Source organism: Mauremys reevesii, linkage group 2, assembly GCF_016161935.1.
Source record: "Mauremys reevesii isolate NIE-2019 linkage group 2, ASM1616193v1, whole genome shotgun sequence".
NCBI lineage: Eukaryota > Metazoa > Chordata > Testudines > Geoemydidae > Mauremys > Mauremys reevesii.
In genome coordinates this window covers 165,961,351-165,981,993 of record NC_052624.1, presented here as the reverse complement: position 1 = coordinate 165,981,993, position 20,643 = coordinate 165,961,351, and positions in this window count along the sequence as shown.

The window sequence follows — 20,643 nt, the reverse complement described above, 5'->3', positions numbered from 1 at the left end:
TTTGTTGTAGGTCAATGAGGCTCTCATGGTCACAGAGTGGTTGATTTGTTTTGGCAGTGTAGTAGGTTGTTCGGAATGCATGAGCAGTAGTTTCAAATGCTGCTTCTTCACTTTTAGCGTTCAGATTAAGAAGAGTTTCTCTTTTAGCCATGGCTTGAATTTTTTCAGCCTCCATGGGATCTGCAGATTTCTTAGGTTCATTTTTTTTTGGCAAAGGGAGAACAGCTCTGTCTCTTTATTCTTTCCATACAAGGATATTTCACAAGAGGCTCTCAGTTTGGAGAGATGTTAACCCCCCTTGCAGAATGCAGCTTCAAATCTGAAATGTCATGACATGTGTACCCAAGTTTACTGGCCAGAGAAAAAAGTAAGTAGTTTTTTTGTTTGCTTGTTTGTTTTTGTTTTGTTTTGTTTTTAATTCCTCAACCTGCATTTTTGACCACACAGCAGGGTATGGTGGTAGAGTATCAGTTCTCTTACCTGGCAATTCAGCAGTTTCATTTGTCTCCTCTGTTTGTGGTGCCTGTGGCTCAACACATGAGAAAGGTGTAAAAGTGTCAGCGCTTTTTCCTGTGGATGACTAGTTTCAGCTTCTTCATTTGTTGCTGTTTTTTGACTGACAATCCCCCATTTCCTCACTTTTACATTTAAACATACCCGTTAGGGTCTGTTGAACATGTATCTTCCTAGGCGGCATTTCCCCCCCCACACACACACACTTACTGTCTTCCTACTGTTAATTGCATGCCTGACAAGACTTGACCAATAAGAAGCAAGCCCGCATGGTTACCATGTGGTGGTATAGCACTCAAAAACGAACGTTTGGAACAACCACATGAACATCTTCCTGTGTAAACAAAATCTTCTTGTCTTGCTTTACAGATCTAGATCTATCTCGCTGATCCATGTATGTTCTAAATGTATATGTACAATATGGATAGATCTCTCAAAACAGATAGCTTTTCACTGTAAGACCAACAGCCCCCCAGAGGCAGGACACAAAAGCTGGGTGCCCATCCAGACCTTTACTGTTGCAGAAGTTTCCAAGGTATTGGCCTCAGAAACACTGTCTCCCCGTCTCCTCACCCTTCAAAAGGGCGCCGGCGCCCTCCCTACTCCAGAGTCCCAGGCTGCGTGCCTGGAGAATGCCCCCAGCTGCTGGAATGGGTGGCTGCTTGCTTGCACAAGGACAGTAAATGTCAGTAATACTGCATGTATGTGTATGAATGTGTCACAAACAATGCAGCTGTAGCTTGTCACCAACCAGCAGTGACCCCAGCAACTGGCTCTTGTAGGCTGCTGCCTGCAGAGAGCCAGCAGGTGCTGCTGCGCCTGGCAGTGGGCTGGGTCCGCCAAAAATCCGAGGCAAAGTAACGGAGGCAAAACCACAGCCAGCCAGCCAGGGGGCGGGGGGCAAGGGGCTGCGCTGCACCATGCCTGCCCTTAGACCCTCCCTATTTCCTAGCAAGTTAACAGATCAAGGATTGTTTAATCTCCCTTCCAGGCACATGAAAGGGCACAAGGGGCACATCAATGGGTGGCTATAGTAGGGTGAAGGAGAAGTGAATGAAGGACAACTAGAATAGCCTTCGTAAAATATACAAGATACCTAGAGAAAATTGTGTCAATTTCAGCCTTGCACTTTGCAGGACACTGAAACAAAACAAAAAGAGAGATCCTGCTCCTATGTCCTAAGGACATTTTATGTGTTTAATTCAATATAGAACTAGGGTGGATTGGAAACTATTTTTTTATTTCAAAGGTGGCACAATAATTTCCCTGAATACCTAGTTTTCACCTCTGATCTCTTTGTGGTTTTGTGTATCAGGCTATTTGCTTTCCCTGTGATTTTTTTTAGTTGCTTTAGCAAAATTCTTTTGCCAAAAATAAGCCCTGATCATCATGACATCTTCCCACCATGTTCTCCATATTTTTTTTTTAAAGTAACATTTCAGTGAGGGTCTGCAAGCAGTTTGAGCATCACAACCATCCTCTGGGTTCACCAGTTATCATTTTGGTCCCCTGAATTTAGATTCTTCATGAGACAATGGTAGCAAATCTTTAACATGATGGACTCCATTGACTTCCACAATCGAGCTCTAAATCAGGTTAATATCAGTGTTGGATTTCACGGCCTCTTTAAAAAAGTCCTTCCTGGTTGAAGGACATCAGGGATGGGAACAGTTCCCTGATTAATCTATTTGCCATACAGAGCCCGTGACTCCACCAGTGGGAAGTGGGGCTGGCTAAAAGTTAAATATTCCACAGCATTTTATGCTCCCATCAAAACAGTCTGTGACCTTGTGACTTCCTACATTTGGAGTCTTGTAGAGGCTGATTGAGAATGGGCACAGCCTAAGTTCTCAATGGAAAAAAAAAACAGTACAAAAAAAATAAAATCAGAGCAAGGATCTAACCTCTTGTATTGAAAAGCAAGACTGAAAGTGCTGCAGACTTTGTAATCTCTTTGAACTAAAGCTATTTTTTTTTTTTTTTGGAGATTACAAACTGTTCTAGGTGATTCTGTGTAGTTTCTACTCCAAGTATTTTGAATCAAAGCTATTAGGCTTCTATAGGTTAGAGATTCTATACTCTGTGCTGGTAGTACTTAACCTCTGTAGAAAACTCAATTTGTATTGCTGTAGCATGTAGGATTCCATTGTGTTAGGTGCTGTACCACCTTATGCATTAGGGAAATTCAGGTATTCAGAGTGAGCAATTCCAAAATTGACCAGCAACACTAAAAAGGTTCTCAGCTGGAGTTTGCACACAAGACAAGGGACACTTTTACATATGTTCCAAAGAACACGAAGACTTTGAAAAAGGGGGAAAAGAACCATTAGCTAAAATTCCTTGTCCAACTAGTCAAATAGGTTATCTGACTAATATTGTCATTATTTGTCAATAGATTTGTCTGTAGTATTAAATTCTAATTTGTCAGATAAATTTGAACAATGGCAGCTTCCATCGAGACATTTATACAGGGCACGTCTACACAGGTGGTGCTGCGGCACTGCTGGAGTGCTTCAGTGAAGACACTATTAAACCAACAGGAGTTCTCCTGCCAGTGTAGTTAATCCATCTCCACAAGAGACAGTAGCTATGTCAACAGGAGAAGCCCTTTTGTCTACAGCAGGTTGGTATAACTGCTGCGCTCACGGGAGTGTGAGTGGATTTTTCATACACTGGTATAACTGTGTTGCTCAGGGGTAAGTTTATAGTGTAGACCTTGCCTCAGAAAACATTTCATTATGGCATTTGACCTCAATTCACTATGCAATTGCTGCTTTGATTCTGCCAAGCTCTATGAAAGTTGATGAATGAATCTAGATGCTAATAATAGATTGAATTAACCCGATCCTTGACAGAGATACCAATATTCACCTGAACATATTCCATTAGGATAATTCAACTTTAAAAAAAATCAATAGTTAACAAGCTTATTGTTAGTCTCATTAAAGCAAACTTAGCACTTGGTTTTTGAATGTTATGATTCCTGATGTCAAATTTGTGTCCGTTTATTCTTTTGAGTAGAGACTGTCCTCTTTGGCCAACAAAAAACAGTGGGAGAACACTTCAATCTCCCTGGTCACGCAATAACAGACCTAAAAATGACAATTCTTCAACAAAAAAACTTCAAAAATAGACTCCAATGTGAAACTGCAGAACTGGAATTATTTTGTAAACTGGACACCATCAGATTAAGCCTGAATAAAGATTGGGAGTGGTTAGGTCATTACAAAACCTAAACCTAATTTCCCCAATACTAATTTCACCCAACTGTTACTCACACCTTCTTGTCAACTGTCTGAAACAGGCCACTCTAATTACCACTTCAAAAGTTATTTTTCCTCCCTTGGTATCCTACTGTCAATTGAACTGTCTTGTTAGACCGACCTCACACTTGGTAAGGCAACTCACATCTTTTCACGTATTTATACTTGTTCCTGTATTTTCCACTCCAGGTATCTGATGAAGTGGGTTCTAGCCCACGAAAGTTTATGCCCAAATAAATGTTAGGCTCTAAGGTGCCACAAAGACTCCTCATTGTTTTTGCTGATACAGACTAACATGGCTACCACTCTGAAACCTAAGATCTACATATCATTCAAGTATCACTATAGGTAAAGATTCTTAAAGGAGCCTAAGGGAAGTTAGGTTCCCATTGACAATTAACTCTCCTAAGCTTTTCAGAATCTCAGTCACACATGTCTAAGTGACTACAGACCTTGAAAAATATGAATGCAAAGCAGGATGAATTGAAATAAATGTGGTGTTAACTTTATGCACAGCTGATCTCCAGCCACCATCACTGGGAAGTTTGCACAAAATTCAAGAGTAGAGTATTTAAACTTAAACTGCTTATTACAGATGTTTCATCCAGTGTCACTCCCTGGGAGAAAAATTGTGTCAAGAAAGTTGTTGATAAATTGGAGAGGATGCGGAGAAGAGCCATGAGAATGATTAAACGATTAGAAAACATGCCTTCTAGTGATAGATTGTTTAGCTAAACAGACTTGGGAAGCTCATGCATGGCTTACTGCTGGCTTTTTGCACAGGGATGACTTTCTCCTATGAAAAATAGCAATTCCCCAATTAATGCAAAGGAAAATCCACTTGTTTAAATGTTCACGAACAACAAATAAAGAGGGAGCAAGAACATGGTAGAACTGAACAGTTCTTTGGAAATCATGCTAATGTTTGTGAGCACTATATTTCTGCAGTGTTTTGATTAGCTGTACACAATACTTCTTCCTAATTTTCCTTACAGTATATTTACATTTATTCCCCTTTAGCATTTTAAAATAACTAGTAATTTCTTTTGTACAGTGATATTTTGTACAACTATTGCTTAGATTATCAAACAGACTAACAATGAAAGACACAGAAAGAAAACAAAATAGGGTTTAAAATAGAGAGCAATGATGATAAAAATCTAGCCTCTTTTGGTCCCCTTTCTGTTATCAATTAATTTGGTACCATCAGTATTCCAAAATTTACTAAATAAGTGATTTTTATAGTTCTATCAATGTCCCCAGAGCCCAGAGTTATCTTAAAATTTGTATGTAAAAGGTTAACTCACATATGTTTGACTGTGACAAAATACACCACCGTGTTCACGCTGTACACATCGTAATAATCTTTGTACAATATATGCCTTGTAAGGTATCGTTTGAAAACTCAATTTGCTGGTTAGTATTGTCTTGATAAAATGTGTGGGTCAACATTGTATGGGAAGTTAATATTTCCCTGTATGATGTTAAGAGTGCATGTTCAAAGCATGATCATATAGCACCAAACTCATTCCATGCAGGCCTATTTGACCAAAGGAGTGTATGTTTGCCTTAATTTGCATTTAAGCAGTAAAAAGTCATTGAGCAGGGAAGGAAAATGAAAATCTCAAACAGGAAAAAAAAACCAGGAGGGATCATCCTTTCATACAGACTCTGTATCTTAGGAGGTACTGAACCTATAAAAAGCAAGGGCAAATACCTCTGTCTGTCTGTCTCTGGAATCAGAGCTAAGAAAACAAAGGAAAAAACAGCCATGGGACTAATGGGTCCTGACCTGATGAGCTTGGACAATAATTTTGCACGTGTGAAAAATTTTGCTTGAATGTAATATAATTTGTTAAGTTAAACACTAGAAATAATTTTCTCTTTATTTTTCTTGTAACCATTTTTTACTTGTATGCCTTATTACTTGTACTCACTTAAAATTTATCTTTGTAGTAAATAAACTTACTTTATTGTTTCATCTAATCCAGGATATTTACATTGAAGTGTGTGAGTAACTTCACTATGATAAACTGGTTTGTATTCCTTAAAGGAATAACAAATTTAATATTTCTGGAGTGTCTGGAAGAGAGCTAGACAGTGCAAGACATACATTTCTGGGAGTAAGTCAGGGTTACCCTGCAGTATAACCAAGGCTGGTGAAAGTCTGGGTGTGATTGCCAGGGTGCAGTTACACAAATACATCTGGGATGGTCTGCATGTTGGTGGCTAGTTGCAAGCAGTTCAGGTGGGAAGCTACAACAGAAAGGCATTGAAGGCACCAAGGTTACAGACAAAAGATGACACAGAACACACACACACACACAGAGGGGGGTCTGGATTATATCCTGGTATGTCAGACTGACATAGCAATATACCAGTCACATTTTTAGGCTCCAATGAAAAGTGATGCAAAATGCTGGGTACCCTTCACTTCCACTGAAGCACCTAGCAGGATCTGCTGAGCAATTTCCTGAATGAGGCCCTTAAAGATTTCACCTTCCCTCAACAGCAAATATTTAACACAGTGGAAAATCCTTTTCAATTTCTAATTAGTTGGTATGTTGAGGAAGATAAATATTATCCAGCAAATACAAGTGTAATATATTTTAATACTACCTTCAGAAGTCTGTGCATTGTTCTATTTATGTGTGATATATATGCAATTATAGGTGGAAAGTTAAAAAAAGAAAAAAAAGGTTGATAGTTTCTTTCAGAGGAAAAATACCAGCATGTAATTAGAAAAATTAATTATAATCAGAAATAAGTGTTTAGCTAATGAGATTAACATAAGTGTTTTCTTGGAACTATTAATTAGTGATAGGTGAAACAAATTAGAAACACTTCACCACACCTGTTGAGAGGTTATTACTAGAGCTGTACAGGAATCAGAATTTCCAGATTAGGGAAAGTTCTGGAATTTAGAAATTAGTCTTTGTTTCAAATTGGAAAAAAAACAAAATTGATATTTCCTGTGAAACAAAATGAGAGAAATTTGGAGTTAATCAAAAATGTTACGTTTCAATAAAAAGTTTCATTTCAATTTTGACTTTTAAAAGTTGTATATTATAAAAATAAGGTTATTTCAAAGTGAAAAGTCATTTTGAAATTCATAAACAAAATGTCTCATTCCAAAAATATCAAAATGAAACACTGACATTGAAACACTTCATTTTGACTTTTTCCCCCCCCTCCCTGGTTTAGTGATTGAGAGCCAGAGATCCGCCCTTCCACCCCCCACCTTTAAACTTCAGCCATCTTAAAACTTGGAATCAGTTCCTCAGCCCTTTGTGAGCCTCCAGTTACTTATACATGCTCCCTCAGAATTTGACCTCAGTGTGGGCACTCCAAGCTTCTGAATTAACCCATTCAGAGACATGACAGCGAGAAAGCAAGGAACACAGGCTTAACAAAGTACTTTCTTACCCATGATGTGCTTACTCTTAAAAGCATTAAAGAAATCCAAGTCTTTGAAAGACTGACAAATAGTTCTGAGAGCCATATCTCTGCTGAATGCAGGCTCAACCATTTGTGATTCTGAAGTTTGCTCAGTCTTTCAGGCAAAGCAGAGACCTTCTTTCTCTCCAGCTTAGTCTTCTGGCATGTGCTGGTTGAGGCACACACTTGTAGAGAGCATTCCCCCTTAAATATAGTCTCGGGCCTGCTTTGGCCATGTTCCTCGCCTGAGAAACTCACAGCACCTTATCCCAGCCAGGATCTGTATAGGGTTCATTGTTCTTATGAATGGGATGGTAGTTGAAGAGAGTTCATGGTCCTTGATGATTCTCACATTGAAAAATCTTCTCCAAGGTCTTCTCTTTCTGAGCAGGGCCATGTTTGGAATAGACTGGCCTCATCAGGGTGGTTTTACAACATAAAATGCAATCTGGCAGTTAGTACACAAAATGGAAGACAAAAAAAACATTGAGTCCACAAAACAAAATGGCTCTCACAATTTGATCAACATACTCAACACTGTCACAATTATTTGGGGTCTTGAACGTTGTGTATTAAAGAATTAATCTAACAGTTGGAAGAAGCTGAAACATATGGGATGAAGACTGAATCCAAAAGTAGAGGGAGGGTAGATGTAGCTTATGTGTGTCCATTCACAGTATCAGCTTGATTAATTGTTCTTGCTTCTTTACTGTTCTTGTTTTTCAGATCCAACTGAAGTCATTCCAAAATTATTTGAAATGCAAAAACAAAATGTCCCATTATTAAAAATCATACATGGTCTAAGTGATTTCTTGGAGACATAACAATGGTAACTAGAAAATCTTTTCCACCCCAACTGAGGGGAGGAAGGAGATTAAGCAGGAATCTATCAGACATCTTTAGAGTAGCAGAATCACAAGTAAGTGATTTCCCCTTTGTTACAGTTTCCTAGGTTCCTCTCTCCTTGGAAACCCCCCCAAAACCCAACCACTACTCCAAAAAGTAGTCTCCACAAAGGTATTTGTTCAGTCACCAGCCATAAAACTATTTGAGGTAGTTTTTAATTCCCACTGAGATTTTCCAAATCCATCCTCTTCATATGGGAGTTGAAAGAGTTGCTGCAGAAAGGGAACCTGAATTAGTGTTCAGTCATAGTCAGAATCATACATCTTCAAGTGCATCTGCTTTGGTGACTCTTGACAAACTTGGGCTAATTATATGCGCTGGTGAAAGCAATGACATTCTCATGTCTACCATGGTGACCATGGGTAACAGGAAATCATGGCTTGATTCTCAAAGAGGAACCTGAAAAATGGTTGCCACATCTAACAAAGGCAGCAGGTATGCAAGTTACCCACTCCTGATCTAGGGAGGTAGTGACAAAAAATTATATTATATCATAGCACTCTTTCGAGGCCCTGTAACTGGAATGAGTACACTTTAAGACCACTTTAAAAAAATTATAGGACAAAAGAAATAGAAGATGTGCCTTTCTTCTGCATTAGCAGTAAGTTTGAAGTTATATCACTAACAAGTGATTCAGTAGTCCTAGTTATTCCAGCAATCAAAAGCTAATTTTGTGGGGGAAGACATCTAAAAAAAGTATACAGAGTGAATACTAATTTGGAAAAGAAAGATCATCCCAACTGTTCCATAGAGTTTTATAAATAGAATACAAGTCCCAATGTAAAAACAATCCTCAAGTCTACCCAAAGGGCTCGGCCTCAGGTGGAAGGGCTGTAAGTCGTTCATTATAGGCATCAAGTTCAAGAAGGTCATGCTCTGATGAAATGGAAAGTACAAATGAGTATATACCCAGCCAGCACCTTTCTGCTTTGGAGAAAATAAGGAAATAAGTTCCCCCTCTGAAGAACTGCAGAAGGCTTTTGTGAGCTCTAATCTTCAGTGGGCTCTGGGGAATTTCTCAGAGAGGCATTTATTGAAGTTCCTTAAATGATAAATCTACAGCATTGTCTGTGTAATCAGGGTCTGAATGAGCTCTCCCGACATCTAATGATGAACTAGGGAAAAATATTTCAGTAACAGACCATATTTGCATAAACACACCTACTCTCCCTCAGTATTTAGCAGAGGGTGCTGCTTTGCCAAAGAGATCATTTTAGCATTGAGTGCAGGGGTAATAAAATATTGTTATCCTTATTATATGAGTAAAGGGCAGCAGAACTGTATTTAACCTGTCCTGATTGAGGGGGTTCCCCCTAAACTAAACCTCACTTGCTAAGCAGAGGGTAGGAATGATAAATCCCAGCGAAAGAAGGACTAGACCCATTTGACCTTCCCCTCTCCACTGTTTAAAGACAGAGCTGATTAGACTCAATTGTGAGTCCTTGTTTTGTTCAGTTACCACTAGAGCGGAAGTCACTATTAACCATATGCTGAGCCTTAGATTTGTTGTGGGATCGTTGTGACGAGTTAGATCACAGAAAATCCCTTAGGAACTGCCAACTGATGTGCTGAGACTACCCCAAGCCTGTTTCCCCTGACAGCTTGGGACTTCATTGCCCTGCCTGGTTTGAGCCAGACACTCTAGCCTGTTACAAACACAGCCCAGGTCTGAACCACGTCCCCCAACAGCTGCAGGCTTAACTGAAAACAGCTTAAGAAGGGTTCCTGTCTCCAACACTCAGATGCCCAACACCCAGTGGAGTCCAAACCTTAAATAAATCAATTTTACCCTATATAAAGCTTATACAGGGTAAACTCAAATTGTTCACCATCTATAACACTGATAGAGAGATATGCACAGCTGTTTGCCCCCTACCCCCCAGGTATTAACACATACTCTGGGTTAATTAATACGTGATTTTATTAAATATAAAAGTAGGATTTAAGTGGTTCCAAGTAATGACAGACAGAACAAAGTGAATTACTAAGCAAAACAAAATAAAACACTCAAGTCTAACCCTAATATGGTAAGGAAGCGATTACAGATGAAATCTCACCCTCAAAGATGTTTCAGTAAGCTTCTATCACAGACTGGACACCTTCCTAGTCTGGGCACAATCCTTTCCCCTGGTTCCAGCTCAGGCGGTAGATAGGAGATTTCTCATGACTGCAGCCCCCTTTGTTCTGTTCCACCCCCTTATATAGCTCTGGCACAAGGCAGGAATCTTTTGTCTCTCTGGGTCCCCACCCCTCCTTCTAAATGGAAAAGCACCAGGTTTAAGATGAATTTCAGTACCAGGTGGCATGGTCACATCCTGTGAGACCCCAAGCCTTCATTCCTCCCAGCCTGACTCACAGGAAGGCCTGCAAGTAAACAGAGCCATCCACAGTCAATTGTCCATGTTGATGGGAGCCATCAAGATACCAAACCATTGTTAGTGGCCCACACTTTGCATAATTACAATAGATTCTAAGCTTTGTAATGATACCTTACACAGGACCTTTTGCATGAAGCATATTCCAGTCACATTATATTCACACTCATTAGCATATTTTCATAAAATCATATAGAGTGCAATGTCACAACCGTGTTGTAGTGAGATTCTCTGCTACCTTCTGAAATCACAGAGCTGGGTTAAGTGGTGGAACCTCAGACCATAATGTAGTGGCAGCCATAGGGCAGTAGCAGAGTGCGGTGGCAGCAGCATGATGGCAGCAGCGGCCAGTGGTGGCAGAGTTAATGGTGGTGACTGCAAGCCAGTTGCAGCAGTGGTGCAGCCACTAAGGTATTGCTCAGTGCCCAGTCTCTCCCCTCACTATGGGGTGGGAGATCAACTCACATGAATGCACCTCTGAACACTGACCATGGACAGTAACTGTGACTGGGGTGAAGTGCACTGAGAGAGGAGTGACGTGTTAAAGGAACAGTTGTCTAGGGTGCCATACATCCTGTTTTGGCCGGGAGAGTTCACTTTTTAAGCCTTGTCCTGGACATCCTGACTTTTTTTTTTAAATATAAAAGTGGGCCTTTGTCCCATTTGCTCTTGCCAACTGATTATTTGGCAAAAGCAAATGCACAAATGCCCAGTTTACCAGAAATGCCAGGTGTGCCGTTCAGGGGGCACAGAGAAACATTGGCGGGCACTCAACCCAGAGCGGCATGGGTCTCAGGGTTGCTCTCATGAGCCCTGCGTGGGGCAGGGAGGATGTGGCTCGGAGGAGCCCTGGCCATCCCTTTTTTAATTTAGGAAATATGGTCACCCTACGCTTGTCAGACTTTCACACTGCAAGGTGAGACATTGAGGCAAAGGACACCACACAATGTACCCTGGGTGGGTGTTTGCTCATGGTCATATGCTTTCAAATCATGGTTGTTGTATTTTCTCAAACAAACGCTGGGTTCCTTTTCCCTTTTTATTCAAGGTTTTCTTTGCTATTCACAGACTCTGTGCCTGCAAGTGGGGAATTATTGCCTCTTAGAGGCACCCAGGGATGGTGTTTAATTTTCCATTTTACTGGGTGAGGGATCAAGCCAGTTTTGCATAGTGTTAAGAGGAACCCCTAGATATTGAACCCAGCCCCTTGTGCTGCTGACTCCACCTGGTAGAAGGGTTACATGTGTTATTGTAAGATAAGCAAGAGAGTCAATGCTCACCAGTGTAGATTATCTAATTTATTCCTCATTTTCTCTTCTGAGGAATGAAAACTAGGGAAAAAAATGCATCAATGATTAAACTGAGATTTTCAGGATTTACCTATCCTGGCTGCCTGCTCTAATCAACTGAAGTACACAGGCTGCACACAAGGAGACTCTTTGATAGCAATTCACATCACATGCAATAAGGAACAGAGCTACTGAAACAGATTGGCAAAATATCAATAAAGAATCATTATGCTGTACTGTCTTCAGAGAAGGGTCTGTCTTCCTAAGGGTTTATAAAATACTGAGCATAATGAAGCCCCAATCCCAACTGGGATCTTTGAGTGCCATAGCAATAATTAATCCTATTACTCTTTTAGTTTAGCTATATGTTACATTCAGACCACGTTGTTTCAACAGAAATAGTTGAATAAAGTATTTGTAAATCCAAGACAACACAGCTCACGCAACTCACTGCACAGGTGTTTGCAAGAAGCTCAAACCCTTACCACCTATCCTGCTCACCAGAGCTGTCTATCAAGTACTGAACTTCCTGCAGAATTCTAGCTTTAAATGAGACAGAGGGGTGTGAAAATAGCTCAGTTTCAATCTATTCCTACCTAAACTTCTTTCCAAAATACAAGCTAAAGTTCACACTATGGTTATGTCTACACTGCAGCTGGGAGCAGGCTTCCCAGCTTGGGTAGACAGACGCATGCTATCTCTGCTCGAGTTAATGCACTAAAAATAGCAGCGTAGAGTTATTCAGGTGGGTTTGTACTCAGATGGTGAAGCCAAGCTGCCATCCCAGCAACCCTTGGCTAAACAGCTATTTTTAGCCCATCAGCTCAAGCAGAGCTAATGAGCGTGTCTGTCTACCTGAGCTGGGACTCACTGTACCTATGATGCATGACCAGAAAGGGTTAAGCATCCTGCAGGATAAATGACTCAAATTTAACCCTTAAAGACATATGGGGAGATAATGGGAGATAATGTTTTTGTGTATTTACATATATTTACATATATATTGGTAGTGGTCAACAATTTAATCAAACAGTCCCTGTCTATGCTGTATTCTGTTAGAGACCAAAAGGACATCTTAACATTTAAATGAACTGTAAATATAGGATATCGCTGTATTCATCTCTTTGAAATGTATAGCAAATCATCTGTGAATGATGGAAAAATAGGCAACTGCCTTATGTGGATCTGCATGAATAATTACTGGTGATGCTTAGGAAATTAGTGTCTATTGTTGCCTAGGGACTCTGAGCTGTCACAACACCTGAAACGGTATTAAAAATGGCTTAGGTCCTGATCCTTTATCTCAGATCTGGTTGAGGGGGAAGCCTAAGCCACATGCAGGGGAAGCCTAAGCCACAGGGACTGAGATCCCAGTTCTGACTGGACCACCCTGAATACAAACATTGGACTATAACCTATGAATTATTTTTGAAAGAACTATTTGCATCTACAAAGCTCACCATCTCTGCTATGAATCTGACTCAAGAACTGTACTCAAGTCTGTATGTATATTGATCTTTTAACCAATTCTCTCTCTCTCTCTCCTTTTTAAATAAAGTTTAGTTTAGTTAATGTAGCGGGGCAATCACCCCGCTTAAGAAAGAAAGGGGTTAAAAGCAGCCAAGGAAGCCTGCTTTGGTAGTTAGCCACAGGTGTGGTTGCAGCCAATTAGGGCACAGCTGGCCCTGATAAAAGGGCAGGCTGAGACAGTGGGAGGAGAGACTCTTGCTGAGGAGCACAGAGGACCAGGCTGCCTGGGAAAACAAGCAGGGTATCTGAGGCAGAGCAGGGCTGGGGAAGGGCAGGGTGAGCTGAGGAGCTCCGGCCTGGTGAGTCCCCAGCCTGAGGCCTTGCTAAAGGTACCAGAGCTGCAGGGAACCAGCGGGGGCTAGAAAAGCACCAGGTACAACCCCCCTTGCCGATGATGAGTGACCACTTCAGACTGCAGTTTGCCCCTGAGGGAAGGGGCTAGATGAGGACTGGCAGTGGGTCACTGAGATGAGGTGGGCTTAGGGGATTGGGGTTCCCTGGGCAGGGAAGACCCAGGGTGTGGGGGGCATTCTGTTGGGAAGCACCCCAAGGTAAGGGGCATCAGGGTCTGGGAGGGACGCAGGGCCTGAAGTGCTATAAGTGGTGGAGAGCAGGAGGAAGCAGGCACCTGTAGGAAGACACTGGCCAGCAGGAGGCACTCCAAGGCTGGAAGAGAGCTAATTCCTGGATGACCATCAGGAGGTGCTGCAGTGGTGAGTGCCCACTGTTCTCTGTTAATAAGAATTGGCTGTAAGTGTGTATTTGGGTAAGATCTGGAGTATTCATTAACCTGGGAGGTGATGTGTCCAATCCTTGGGGATTGGTAGAACCTTTTTTATATGATGAATAAGATTTTCATTAATCCTCATCATATTAGGGCTTGGCTACACTTACGGTTTGCAGCGCTGGTCATCCAGCTGTGTAGGAGCAGTGCTGGTGTGTGGCCACACTCACAGCTACCAGCGCTGGTGTGTGGCCACATTTGCAGCATTTCCAGCGCTGTTGGGAGTGATGCATTATGGGCAGCTATCCCAGCATTCAAGTGGCCACAACGTGCTTTTCAAAAGAGGGGGGTGGAGTGGGGTCTAGTGTGACAGGGAGCGGGGGGAAAGAGAGAGGGGATTTTTGGAGCCAACACTGTGTGTTTAGCTTCCTGACTTGAAAAATCAGAACATTTTTCTGACCCCTTAGTCTTAACTCTTAATTGCAAACAGCCTGCACGACTCCCGGCTGTTTCCCTGCCTGCCTCTCATTTGATTGTTTACAGCCAGGTACAGATGATCACAGCAAACAGGAGCTATGTTTGTTTTTTAGATAGCAGCAGCGCAACGGAGGAGCTCCACAGAGCTGCTCACAACAGGGAGGAGGATCTCATTTGATTGTTCACAGATTGATCACAGCAAACAGGAGCTGATAAGCAGCTCCGGTTCACAACAAAACAAAGACAGGCTGCATAACAAAACAAAGGGAGTAATTTTAGTTAAAAGCATTCTGGGATATCTCCTTATTCCCCGGAGGCCAATAAAAGCGCTGGTGTGTGTCCACACTTGATGAGCAGCGCTGGATCACCAGCGCTGCAATCGCTACACCCCAACCTGGCCAGGTGTACAGCCAGCGCTGCAGCCAGGGAGTTGCAGCGCTGGTTGTGCCCTGCAGGTGTGGACGGGGTGTAATTGCAGAGCTGGAAAGCCTCTACCAGTGCTGCAACTTGCAAGTGTAGCCAAGCCCTTAGACTTAGGTGGAGGCCTGAGGCTGGATTACTATAAGGGAACTGTGTTGATGACTCCTGGGTTACCAGTAAGGTATTATAGAAGCTGTTTTGTATTGGCATATCCACCAGTTTTGGGGATTTCCTGCCCCATTATGTGCAGTTCACCTTGAGTGACCTCAGTTGGCTCCCCTGGGACTCCAGTCACAGTACCCTAAACACTTAGAGTAGGTCTACACTGCACACTCCTTATGGCGGCATGTGGAGTACATTTACTGCACACCCTCCTAGCATGAGTATAAATAGCCTTGTAGATAGTTAGGTACTGCTTAGGTGAGTAAAGAGACACCTGAACCCTTACAATACGTACCCTACACAGCTCTCTACTCACCCAAGCTATACCTCCCCCATCAACACTGATAGTTTTAGCAGTGTAGTGTTCCACTGCCTCTCTGCTGCTGGAGTCTTTCCCCACTGCCCATAGTCTTTCCCCCTATGGTAGGGAAAGCCTCTGGCAGGGAGAGGCAGTAGGGTAAAGCTAGCAGCTCTCCACTGCCAGAGCCTCTCCCCTGCCAGAGCCTTTCAGTACTCCAAAGAGTTATACACCTCAGTGTGGACAGAGCCTGCCATTCACTGTGGCATGTAGCTACACATACCCTACATGCAGTCAGCAGTAGTGTGCTGCGTTCATGTATGTATTCTGATCTTTTAACCAATTCTCTCTGTGAGGCAAGTTCTGTTCAGTCATACATCTTGTGAGAACAATTTCTTAGAATTTTGACAGGTTATCAAAGTCACATGGTGCAGATAAAAATTAACCTTATTATGATTCATGTCATACAGTGGGACATGTTTAACTTACATAAGCTTGTTATTCATTAACATGGCTCTTATCGCACAAAGTACACAAATACAACAGGGAGAAGGTGTGGTGCCAAGCAAAAAGGACACATGCAGTAAGGGACATTTGGCAGAAAGATTTGAGATATATGTATTACTAAGGTTTTCTTCTCAGTCAATCAGGAACACCACTGACATTTCTTGGTGTGTCCAGGACTACAAGTCACTTTTGTTACTCTACCTCTAGTGAGGGAGAGTCTGTCTTGTGGTGGCTAAATGTCAGTTCCCTGACACTACCAGCCATTCAGCCACTCAATTAATCTCATCAGGTTTGCTACTCCAAAGAAAAAAGTATATACACACACACACACACACACACCAGCTTGCCTCATTCCACTAAGCCATGGCTACACTAAAGACTTTACAGCAGCACAGCTGTACTGATGCAGCTGCGCTGCTTTAAGATCTCCTGTGTAGCTGCCAACAAAAGAGACCTCTCCTGTCAACATAATTAAACCACCCTCAAAGAGCAGTAGTAGCTATGTCAGCTGCTGGGCCACTAGATAATTGAGATGCTAAAGGAGCACTTCAGGGGGGATGAGGCCATTGCAGAGAAGCTAAATGAATCCTTTGGGAGACCTGTAGACCGATGCAATGAAAAGGGCATAATGGCTCATTTCAGCCTCTTAGGAACATTACCTGTTGCTGAATAGATACCTCATCAGGCACTGGGAATAAGATTAATATAGGATGATGATAATTAAGGGAATAATTCAGAGTAAGGGCTTGTGTACACAGCCCTGCAGTTCAGACTATGGGGGCTTGAACATACTAGCTGTGGAGCCTGCAGGCATGAACAGAACGGCACCTTGTTTACACTAACATAGTCCTCTTCAAACAGGACTGTTAACGTTTAGTTTGTGCTAACAGTGTCTACACAGGGCAGTTACAGTGCAGCACTTTTGTGTGCACTGCATGTCACAACCCCGTACTCCACACAGAAGAGCAGAATAGACAGCCTAAAAGTCTCATTTTGTCATGGGCTGGTAATTGCCATTTACCTGCTCTGCAATGACCTCTGATGCAGTTCCAGGCACGTTCAAATTTACTGTCAGATTTTCTGTGCAAGGAAGGAGTGGCCTAACTGTATGTCCACAGTGCATCAGGTGGTGTGATTGTAGCCTGCATAGACATACCTGAGGTAGGCTCTCGAGCTAGCTTTCATCTAACTAAAGTAACAATAGCAGTGAAGCTACAGCAGCAGTGGCCACTCAAGTTTGTGTTCAGTCCAATATTTGGATTTTTAGGACACTACAATAAAGCAATTGCTCATTAATGCTCTGGGTGCCCTTGCCAATCTCTTAAAAATATACACATGCAAAAAAGTTATACCTGTCAATTCCCCCAAGATCAAATCAAATACTCCAGCAAGAACAAAAGTTAGTTACCTTATCTATGCAATCTCTATGGGCTTGTCTACACTACAGGACTATTTCGAATCTACTTAAGTCGAATTTGTGGATTCGACCTTAATAAGTTATTTGTATCATACTAACTAACATAAATTCATTCTTCTGAATCACATTCACCGGGGGGGCCTTTGACTTTGGGCTTTGGTGGTGCACAGAGCTATCCACAGTTCCACTCCCGCTGCCCCATTGTTTAATGGTGTAGGATTTCCTGCATGCTGGGGGGGGAAAAAAAATCCATTGAACCGTCAATCCCGCCTCCCTGTCTTCCTTGATTCGTTGAAATCCCCGGGTTGTCTGGCGGGTCTCTGGTCGGTCGAGCATGGAGCCCGAGCATGGACATCACTGCCATCATCGCTGCTGCACATCTCGCACGCTATGGTCATTGTCAACTCACCACATCGTCCTTCCAGTCCACAGCCAGGAAGTGAGAAAGAAGGCGAGAGGAGAGAGGGGAGGAGACAGGTGAGGAAGTGGAGAGTGACTCTCAAGGTGGCATCATGGTGGGTGGTGGTCAAGTGGATGGTGGGGGTGGGATCATGGTGTGGAACGCGAGAACAGGGCGGGGGTGGGCAGACCGCATGTGGGACCGCAGGACTTGCTGTCATTCAAGTAGCCCACGCATCGTTTGCAACTGCTCTCAAAAGTAGTGAGTGACTGAAATGTCCAGGCCATCATGATGGGCTTCGCGATGGGATTCCCAAACTGCGGTGGGGCTATAGATGGGACTCACATCCTATCCTGGCACCAGCCCACCAGGCCGTTCAGGAACTCTGGTCTGTTAGACGCCTCCAGGCAGGCACTTTCTTCCCGGACCAAAAAAAATAACGGTTGGGGATGTGCAGATGCCAGTGATCTCGGGGACCCGACCGCCCCTACCCGCTAATGCCTGCATGAAGCCCCCTACAGGCGACACTGGAGGAAAAGGAAAACTAACTCTTCAACTGAGCAGAAGCAGTGCAGAATGGTGGGTGGTGTGGCTTAGGACGGGAGATGGAGATGGACGACCTTTACTGACTCGCATCGACAAAGAAGAAAGAATATCCCCGTAGTTATTGCTGCTTGCTGCCAATCTCACAATCTCTGTGAGCAAGACCTTTTTGTTTTGGCGCTGGGGGGGTGGCCCATCGCCTGGCTGCTGTTTACGATCGATCAGCCAGACACCCGTGAGAATATCCAGCGGAGCGCGGCGCATCAGGCAGGGAGGCTTTGGCGAGAGTCCCGCAGGAGCAGGTAAACTGTGACTGTCCTTGATTTTTTAAGAGAGTTTAGCCTGATCATCAGTTTTTTTTCCTTTTTTTTAAGGACGTTTTAAAAAACAAAGGAATTTTTTTAGTAATAATAATAATCTTTTGATTTTGATTTTTTTTTATTTCGTTGAAAGCATGGACATTCTGTGCTGTGCTGGGTAGGTGTGTGGGTGGGCAGGAAGGGGAGGGGTGGGCGAGGGTGGGGTTTTGGATTTGAGTTACCATGGGCGCGCGTTGAAGGGGGGGGGGGTGTGGGGGTGAGGTGTGTGGGTGCCCTGGTCTGGAGCTGGATGAGGGGGGAGGCTGGGGCTGGGGGCATGGAGGGAGGAGGACTATTACGGTCCAAATGCATGTGTGAAGAATGCCTTCTGCACATTCAGGGACCAAGCATACACCTACCACCAAGCCGGGCACTCAAGGACAGGACAGGGCAGCATACACCACAGACTGTCTGGTGCTGTCCTGCTGTGTGTGTCTGTGTGTGCCTGCAGCAGCCAAGTCTGTGCTCTGGCACTGTGGCATGGCACTGTGGGTCATGCACCCCAAGCCAACAAGAACACAAGAGAACCACAAGAAAGAAAACAGTAAGTGAAAAACAGTCAGTAACACAACATTATTAACAAATATTAATGGGGGGGGGAACTGAACTGGTTTTGGACTGATGCTGTGTCACTTTGGGTGAGGGGACAGGACTTCTTGGCGTTGGAGGCGGTTTGCAGATGCTGCAGGGGGCTCTCCTCCCTGATGCTGTCTTGAAGAAAGAACATCTACAAAGCGGCGCGCCTCCCTCCTTCCTCCATTAGACACCAAGCAGCGCGAGCGTCGCCTGTCTCTTGCTGCCGCCACCCCTCCTCCTCCCCAGTGTGGTGATGCTGCTGGCTGCTGGCCTCTCTCTCGACTCTCTGCTGCTCTCTCTCCGCCCTCTGGGCTGGCTGTGTTCCTGGAACAATGTCTTCTCTTGTCTTTTTTTCTTTCTTTAATCCGAGCCCCCCAGCCTCTGCGGGAGGAGGGCAGGCAGTCGAGGAGGGAAGCTGCTGTGTGATGTGAAAAGTGATTTGTGATTTCACATAACACATTCATTTGCCAACACACACAGTCTAGTCAGTCAGAACAAGAGAAAAAGAAAGAAGGAAGTCTCAGGAGATCAGAGAAGAAGTCCGAGAGATTTTTGCTCTCTCTCATTAGCGGCGCCACATGCATTGCACTGGAGCAAAAGATAGCTGCATCCTCTTGCACAAAGTCCTGGTAAGCCTTACAGTACAGAGTACAGCTTAGTAGTTAGTGCTTAGCTGTGCTGCTGGCTGCAATGTGCATGCAAAGCAGAAAGATGAAAGAGAGAAAGCGTTATCAGCAGGAAGCCAGTGAGCAGAAAAGACCCTTTTTTCTGTTTCCTCCTGCAAGTGGCTGTTAAGGCGAGGTCATTCTATGCAAAGTAAAACTCTGTTAGCGAGTTAATATATGCAAAGTAAAACTCTGTTAAGCGAGGTCGATCTTGTGCAAAAAAAAAAAGTAAAAAAAGGTTCATTCTTATGCAAAGTAGTCTTATGCAAAACAAAAGTACACACACATTAAACTAACAATAACTATGCAGCACTTCCACAACACAATCACCCCACAGGCGCAGGCGTGTCAGGCGCAGAGAGCGGCGAGTGAACAGAAGCCCTGCACACAGACCCAGACCCCCTGCTCCTGGCTCTGTAGGATGGGATGGCTGGGTACCTGGAGATGGGATGGCGAAGAGAGTGCTTCGGAGCAGGCCACCCCAGCTCACTCTCTCTCCTCCTCTTCTTGCTGAGGCTTTTCCAGCTGCTCTCTGAGAGCTTGAGAACTTTTCCCAGAGAGGACTATTATCCTCCTCCATGATGTAGACCTTTTGTATAGTTTTTTATATATAAAATTTTTATTTTTATATTTATTTTTTTTTTTATATTTATATATATAAAAAAAAATGTCCTAGTGTAGCCTATCAGTCTCACACCACAGCAACCTAATCCTACTGATCACACCCTTCCTCATGAAGGTAGAAGGAAGCAGATCTTATAAGGCATGCCAAACATTAATA